The sequence below is a fragment of the Pholcus phalangioides genome, unplaced genomic scaffold, assembly GCF_987345545.1.
Source record: "Pholcus phalangioides strain wild (caught in Gottingen) unplaced genomic scaffold, Ppha-v1.0 ptg000015l_1, whole genome shotgun sequence".
In the NCBI taxonomy this organism is placed as follows: domain Eukaryota; kingdom Metazoa; phylum Arthropoda; class Arachnida; order Araneae; family Pholcidae; genus Pholcus; species Pholcus phalangioides.
Window position 1 is genome coordinate 79,447,375 of NW_028301608.1, and position 8,399 is coordinate 79,455,773.

The window sequence follows — 8,399 nt, forward strand, 5'->3', positions numbered from 1 at the left end:
TGCAATAAACTCCGCCAAAAACTGTGCAAGTCCAATCTTCAGCGGACCCTTTGGGAGAAGGAAATTTTGTCGTAGTCGATTTTTAAGAAAAAAATATTTTCCAAGACTGGTTATGAGTAGAAGAAACTTGCAGTATTACGGATTGCATGGAGCCTGCAAAAAAAAGGTTTGGAAGTGGCCAAGGGGCCATTCAAGAAGTATTGTGCCAGTATTGATAATAAGTATGATCTCCGAAACCTAACGAAATACTCTAATTCAGGTCGAACTCAGCCCCGGAAAAGCGAAAGGAGGACATTGGGAGAACGCAGGAAAACGTTTTTTGAGAATGAAATTGAGCATTCTGTACGCTTTTTTAAACAATGCTGAACAGTGTTCAGAAAACCTAAGCAGCTCGCCAATGAGAATTCCCAAGCGGTGATCCTAGTTGCAGCATCGATTACGTTACATAAAAAGGGGAATAAAGTCATAAATTGAGTATAAGAACTTCGTTGAATCAGTCGATGATTCTAATAATTTTCAACGGAAGTGAAACCGATTAATTTTCAAAACTACAGCTCTGTAGCATCTCGTTCCATTTCAATCAATATCACATAATAATTTTTTTTCCATTAACAAATCGAAACGTTGAATTGAAGACAACAAAAAATAATTTTCGATTTATTCAGATTGAGAAGTAAACTCCCACGCACTTGGGATTACTCTATGAGCGAAGTTTTCGAATTATCCACATGCGGATTTTTTCGATTCACACTGAATTGGTTGGATTCGGCTCTCGAGTATTCTTTATTTCTATCGTGCGTGGGCTTAATGTTTATCTGCAGTTTTTGAAGTGTAATTATTCACCGTTTGAAACTAAATTACAACATCAATTCGAAGATTGCCGAAATGCTGGCGGTAGTAATTGAGAAATATGAATACGAAAGAGCGGAATAATTAACTTGATGTGCTTCCGTAATGTAATTATCATGATAATATCGTCGCAATTTTTATCATGATCGCCGAATTAGGTATGCTGCTCGACATCATGCAAAAATCTCTCCTCACTTGCATGTATATTTGCATTTCACGTAAAATTAGGAATTCTCTTGTTGTCTCTCGTTTACGTTATCACCTCGCGACGTGCAAAACGGAGAAGGAAAAAGAGGTCTTTGATAAATTAGGACTTCTTTTAATTGCTCTGGCTCCTTTGAAAATGACATATAATGCGTATTTAGCTACTACTTCATAATCTCGTTAATTAAATAACTCTGTTAGCTTCGCAATGCTCTCATAATAAGGCTCTAAGCTTCTTTCTTCATGTTCCGCGATTCTGTTCTGATTCGTGTATATCAGTGTTTCCCAAAGGGGTAACATATCCTCCCCGGGATCCAGAAATTTCACCTCCGGCATTTCATCCCCGGTACATTTCGCCCCTGACATTTTTCTTGCTCTGACAGTATGAGTGATCGAGTGAGTGACCAAGTAAGTGCCTTACTGTGTGAGTTACTATAAACTACTTACTGTGTGCCTTACTGTGTGAGTTACTGTGTGAGTTACTATAAGTTAGAGATAGTATGAGTGACCGAGTGAGAGATAGTATGAGTGACCAAGTTAGAGATAGTATGAGTGACCAAGTGAGAGATAGTATGAGTGACCAAGTTAGAGATAGTATGAGTGACCGAGTGAGAGATAGTATGAGTGACAAAGTGAGTGGCCGTATGAGTGACCAAGTTAGAGATAGTATGAGTGACAAAGTGAGTGGCCGTATGAGTGACCAAGTTAGAGATAGTATGAGTGACAAAGTGAGTGGCCGTATGAGTGACCAAGTTAGAGATAGTATGAGTGACAAAGTGAGTGACCACGAATGAGTAAGTTTTAAACCACGAATGAGTAAGTTGAGTGACTGTATGATTGAGTGAATGACCGTATGAGTGAGTTTTAGACCACGAATGAGTAAGTTGAGTGACTGTATGATTGAGTGAATGACCGTATGAGTAAGTGGATTATATGTATGATAAGGGGGTGTGACTGTATGATCAAGTGGAAGTAACTGTATGATTAAGTGGAAGTAACTGTATGATTAAGTGAGAGAAACTGTATGATTAAGTGGGAGTAACTGTATGATTTAGGTGGGAGTGACTGTATGATGTTTCTAAGTGCAATATTAGCAGAGAGATATTATATATATATATATATATATATAAAATTCAAAAAATGAGGCATAATAGGAAATTCAGCGTAAATGAGGGAAAGAAGCCTTGTCCGTTAGTTTTTGCTGTTTTTTTCAAACCTTTCCTCCGTTTTTTGAATTCTATATATAATATCTCTGCGAATATTGCACTTAGAAACGTGGATTTCTTTTTTTGGTCTCAGGAGACAGGCAAGACATCTCGTTTCTAATTGGATTTTTGTGGACAGGATGACCGTATAAAACATTCATTTTTTTAAATTTTAGTAACTACATACCTCTTGCAACATGAATAGTGTATATGAATTCTACAAGATGTTTGGATAATTTTTCTAATTGGAGATTTGCCTCTAGGATCAATGGTTCGCCAGTAAAAGGGCGGCAAGAGAAGTTTAGCAATTACTCTCTGTACAATTCCTTTAATTCAAAAAATTCATCCAATTAGGAATATCTTTGGATATTTCAAGGATTGCTGTATCTTTAGACATACAGGGGTCGATGAATGTACGATGTTGAAATGTTGAATACTCGATGATGAAATACAATGAATTTCTTTAAAGAGAGAGAGAGAGAGAGAGAGAGAGAAGTTGGGGATAATTATCATTGTATCATCAACCATTTAAATGCATTAACCCAATAGGGGTGTATTTGTAGCGAATACAATAATAATTCTACTTTGAAATTGGTTTATCTTATTGCATTCTAATACGACGAGAGAAAGGTTTTGAAAAATTCTAAGAAAGAAGATAACTTTCATTTCATGTCAAATTTGTATTTTTCAATTTTGGTATAATATTGGTGATTAGGAATTTAATAGAAGTTAATCCCTTAAATAAAAAAAAAACCCTGCAGATTAATGGATGATAAACTTTTTATTCCGCTTGTCAGATAAGAAGTATTTCTGCTGCTCGTGATCAGAAATTGAAATATATAACGTGAACGTATGACCCGTATTTTACGGGACATTTGTGTAATGTTGGCCGTCCTGACTATTATAAAATATATTTCGTTTTCGCGATTCTCAAACAATCTTACTCGAACCTGTCTTTTTTTTAATTGTAATCAAGGATGCAGATAAAATTATATGATGATAATTATCTAATCTAATTATCATAATGATTAATTATAGTCCGATACATATAGTCATTTACAGTATTTGTTTAACATATATACGGTACGGTTTTTTTTTCTTCGTGAATGGCATTTTGAGTTGCAGTAGATCTCTATTTCCCGTCATTGGAGATTTTTTTGCAATTTTAACGATAGTTGGTAGCTTTATTCCCACCCCCCCCCTTAGACATTGTTTTGTCTATAATTAGCAACTTTACTTCCCTTCGACAATTTTTTGACTGCATTAGCAACTTTAACAATTTTTTGGAAATAATTGGGGATGGGTCCGTATGGATCCCGATTTCCCGTATTTTACATGTAGGAAATATAGTCGAACTTCAAATGCCGATATTTTTTTGCCGATCTGAAATACCTTTCACAGGCAGAATAGAACCTCTTGGTGGGGAAGGGGCTGCATTTGGCCCGCGGAGGGGTGCGGGGGGGGGGGTTGTGAACCCTTTGCTGCAGATCGTATTTAAAATTTGTACCACGCTGCTTAAAATTGTGGTCACCTCAATAGATAACACAAATCTCACAAAAACGCGTTTGCGTGTTTTTTGATTGAGTATTTTCCATTCGGACAAAATAATGGTTTTCACTATTGATGATGCATAATCTGGGATATGTATTCAACATAAAATATGAGCATATACGAAAATGACAACCTAGTATAGGTCTATATAAGTTCTATTTTAAGGCTATGAATATGAGACGACCGTGAAACATTGCTATAGAACTTAGGGTAGATACCTGAACGCATATAAAAGTATTCCACGGGCACTGCCTTCAAACAAGCTCAAGTAGAAAGAAAATGGGATTTTCATGTTCCTTGAAACATACCGAAAGACCATTACTTGAAATATTCATCTCTACCACATGAATATGATGGTTTGTTGAAAGCAAGAGAGGAGAAAGGAATATCGGAACTGGATCGGGAAAATAGGAAGCTTGTAGAACAGTGTAGATCTTCGGAGTGGCTGAATTTTGGGAATGTTTCAAGATATCCATGCGCATCAAGTTTTGAGGGCTTTACAGCGAAAATCGTGAAAACCTTGGATTGAAAACAAAATAAGTATTCTCTATAAGCAGAAATACGCAAATACTTTGCCTTTATTTTCTTTCTTTTTTTATGATATAGAGTTTTCTTATGAAAATAGGTTGGAAGAAAAATTATGAATATTTTGTGTAAAATTTCAAGGATTATTTTATGTTTATACAAAGCCGCTCTTAGGGGTGTGCGACAAGTGATCCTTGCACTCACGGTAAATTATTGGAGGCTTTCACCATTATGAAATTATTCCTTGCATTAATTCTCCATTTTCATCAATTCTAAAATTATCATTTCCGTTAATTCTGAATTTCCGCCAATTCTGTAATTATTTCTTCCGTTTATGCTGAATTTTCGCCAATTCTGTAATTATTTCTTCCGTTTATGCTGAATTTCCATCCTTTCGGGAAATATTGCTTCCATTAGTTCCGAATTTTTATCAATTCTAACGCTAGTTCTTTCACCAATTCTAAAATTTTCATTAGTTTTGTGAATTATTTCGCCCATAAGTTTGAAATTACCTTTAGTGTTGAAATTTTCATCAATCTTCTATGTTAATTTACATTTAATTCCGTGTTCAAACTGTTTTGTATGGATACTGCTCGGTATTCTTGTATGTTATGGAATAATGGATGCCCCCACATTCTGGATAAATGGGGGTGCATCCTAAATATTTTTTGTGCCCCAAAACTGTGTTGAGAAGCACAGCCCCCCCCCCCCCGTCTGGTAAGGAAGTGTGGCCCTGCGTTTAGATACATAGGGATCCTATACACATTAATGCCAGTTAGAAAATTACCCTTCTCTTGTCAATCATTCAAATACATAAATCAACAGATTATTTGAAGAATACGATTATAATTTGAGACTAAAATTGCTTCTATTTTAATAACATTCTTTAACTCAATGTCAGAAAGGTTTTGAAAAACTTGTTAAGAATTTTTTTTTTCATTCCTTATATTATAACCTTTAGTTTTTCATTTTTTATATAATTTTGAATTTAGTTTTGTCAGAGAAAAAATATATCTCTCGCCATAATATTTATTTTTCTCCTCACGTTGCGACGAGAAATTAAAAAACGTGCCGCCGTTTCTTAAACGCGATATAATTAAATTATTTTTCATGTTTTTTGAAAAATAATTTCAGTTTTTATGCAAAAATGGGACACAGTGTTTTCAGGTGAGAACAGGATAAAAAAAAAAATCCAATTTCATATGTCTTTAAGGAAAATTCGGAAGAAAATAGAATAAATTTCCAAACAACTTACAGTATTTGTTTTCTAAGACACGTTTATATCAATAGCTAATATTATGCAAAATTTTCAGAAATGGGAAAAAAAGGGGGGGGGGGAAAGAAAAAGGATATATTGCGTGCTCAAAGTCTTTGCGATGTTTTGTTTTTATATGAATTGAATAGAATGTATTCAAACATAATATGGGAATGAAAGTTTTCTTTTTCAGAATACTCTTAACATAGAAAAAATTGGAAATGAGTTTGAAAAACAAAAGTTATATGCTTTTTAATATTAAAAACCTCAATCATTAAGTATTGATGCTATTTTGTTTCTTAATTCTAATGATAGAAGTCAGTGTAAGAAAGATGCAAAAGATAAAGAAATAAGTATGTAAGTAGTATATGTATGTAAGCACCAAGTACAGTATGTGAATAAACACATGTAAAAGCATGTAGAGTTGTTATCACTCGTTTTTCAATCTACATTAACATTTTGAATAAATTAAGTAATTTATGACAGCTTTATTTTTCAATCATCTTTATTTACACTAATATTTTGAAATTAAATTTGCAAATCTGAGAGGCAAAATTAATATTGAAAGTACAATGTATGTGATAGGCGTAGCATATTATGAGGTTAAAAAATATACAGGGTGAACGAGAAGTCTTGGACACATTTTGAAAATCAACCAATTGCCATAAAAAGTTGCGGATTGCTTTGCTTTGATAAATTGAAAAATTTTAAATTTCACTCACAGGTGGCACGAAAAAACGAAAAACTCGACATAAGATGCGAAATACAACAAAAATAGTGCACAATTAATGTTTATGACAATTTTCGTTACATAAAACTACATATTTCAACATGAGCACCCATTTACAAGTAACCCGAGGTAATAAAGGCCCTCATTCCTAAATGTTATAGTCTTATACGTAACGAAACTTGTCATAAACCTTAATTATACACTGCTTGTATTGCATTTCACGTGTTATGTCAAGTTTTGCGTTTTACAGCGTCACCTGTTATTGAAATTTCAACTTCTTTTTGATTTATATATATATATATATATCTATATATATATAAAGAAAAACTACCCTTTTAGACCATAATAAGTATTTTCGTGCAAACCACACCTTTTTATGTCCATTGGCTGATTTGTTACTAATTTTTTCAGGACTTCTCATCCACCCCATATATATATTTTACCTAATAATATGGTACGCCTATACAAGGCACATTACTTTCAGTATTCATTGCTCATCAAATTTGCAAATTTATTTTTGAAATATTAGAGTAAATAGAAATGATTTAAAAATAAAACTGTCATGAATTAATTTAATTTTTGTAGAGTTGGGGGGGGGGGAGTAACAATTTTTCCCTGACTGATTCCATATACTCTAATTAGTGTTAAATCTCATACTGCTTAAGGGGACAAAGTCTGAGGATTATTAGCCGCTATTGGTCATTAATGTTGAAAGTAAGAATTCGATAGTTCTCATCAAGTTGTTATAATCCTAATGATGGCACTTCATTTTGCTTTTGCGTCAATAGTAATCAAATTCTGTCGTCGAATTTCGGCAGTTTTCCCCTTAATTACATCGGATTATACGTAGCAACGGAAGTTAATGCAAAAATGAACAAGTAAATAAACACGAGCGGATTTTCAACTTAAAACTTTGCTAGAATCTTTCTAAATTCGAACGTTAATCAGCTTACCCTCGACAAATATGAGCCCACGTACCTTCTTTCACCTTCTTCTTCGTCTCTAAAACGACAACGGCGACGTTTTGTTGCTCAGCTCTTACGCTAACTTTTCGAGTTACAATTTACGAGATGAGTTAAGTATGTATGTTATGTGTATACAGGGAAGGAATTGCTCTTGATGCATTGTTTGCTTATTGTTTACGCCAAACACCATCGCTTAATAATTTCCTTTCCGCGAGGTTTTCCAACCTGGGCTATTTCTGTTTATCAACGCAGGCTGCTTTTAACGCTCCCCTGCTAACTAATTGCATCCCTTCCGTGTTTAAACTGTCTCGACCTGTTTCCTTTGACCTTTGTTCGTGATCGCTTGCATTCACTCGAATGTTCAAAGCATGAGTGAGAAGCAACTCTTCAGCGATGAGATCGTGGAGGCAGCTCGAACTATTTTGAACGTTAATGGTGATTGTGGTTGTTTCTGTATCAATAAAGTGGAATGACTATCACCCCCGTGTTATTAGTTCGGTTAGCTTTCTCCCAAATAACCTCGTAATAATCGCAATCATCATCCGCTTTCGATTCGTGATGATATCAGCGAATAGGTTCTCAGTTAGGAACATCATCGGAAGATGCCAGCTGCTATCGGCCCAGATGCCGATATTGGAATTCTAATTAATAAAAAAATATCAAATGGGCTTATGAAAAAAATTACACAAAAATAAATTTTTGAAGGCAGTTTATGTGATTTAAAAAGTTTATCCAACAGCAGGAACTTGGGTATCCTAATACCTTTCTTGTCACTTTTCCTTAAAATACTTGGCACTGGAGTAAATTTTAATGACATTTTTTTGATGGAAAGTGTATCAAAATGGTAAACACAGTAATGGATTTTATAGACTACCTATATCATTCTCTATGGAAAATACATTTCTGTGTAAAATTATGAGCAAAATTCATATAGTATCCGACAGACCAGACACGACCAATAATGCAGATTTTATACCCCAATTTAAAAAGATTGTATGGTATGTTCACAAGTTGCACACCCAAATCTCTTGATGTACGTGTGAATTTTTTGAAATTTCATTTAACATATTGTGTATAAATCACTGTAATTAGACAAATGTGATAGACCATGGATT